General features: G+C 34.1%; 1 protein-coding gene across 2 annotated transcripts in view; it reads left to right on the plus strand.

Moving 5' to 3' along the window:
* Positions 1 to 769, plus strand: part of LOC119588776 (protein Gawky-like) — a gene marked incomplete in the record, with an annotated part of 110,804 nt that overhangs the window by 34,662 nt on the left and 75,373 nt on the right.

The raw sequence follows: 769 nt of genomic DNA on the forward strand, positions 1-769 counted from the left end.
TTTTACATCTTTAGTACTTTATTTTTTAATTACATATTTTCTTTACTGAAATACAAGAATCTTTTACTTGGTGTAAATTATTGTGGATGATTGATTTAGTAAATATTTGTTTGTTGGTAAATAAATAAAAAATGTGAATGTTAATGGCAAATTTTAAAATATTTTTTTATGAACCCATTCACACTGGGATTTTGTTATACAACATCTGTAAAGTCAGGGTAAAACCATGCCTCACACTAGGATATGCATTCTCATGATCAGTTTTAGAAAATAAATCAGTTGCGTGCTTGTTTGGCCTGGGCTGCTAGTGTTAAGGAGAAATAGCTTCTCAAAAGTAAGCCTAAAGCCTCTTTTTAGATTCATTGCCTAAAATATTGTTCATGCGGCAGCCAAGGGCATAGAGAGCAGGATAATTTTCTGTTTCCCTGTGTTTCTGATTTTTCCCTCTAGCAGCTGACTCCACATGCACCCTGTTGCATTGTTTTGTATAGCACTAGGGGCTCTTGTCATGATTCAGTTAAGTGTTTAATTCTTTACCTGTATTATTGATGAATCAATACAGTTATCTCAGATATATCTAATCACTTTATATTATTAGTTATGGTGTTTAGTAGGTGTTTTGACATTCTTATCATATGCCCTTGATGATAAATGTTTGAAAATGATAAGAAGAGCTACCTGGGGGAGGAACTTTATTCCTATCTGGGCATGGGATGTTGCCTCTGATCGAGATACGGTTTGGCATCTATTCAAGCACACGTGTAGTTTG

This window comes from Penaeus monodon, chromosome 24, assembly GCF_015228065.2.
Source record: "Penaeus monodon isolate SGIC_2016 chromosome 24, NSTDA_Pmon_1, whole genome shotgun sequence".
NCBI lineage: Eukaryota > Metazoa > Arthropoda > Malacostraca > Decapoda > Penaeidae > Penaeus > Penaeus monodon.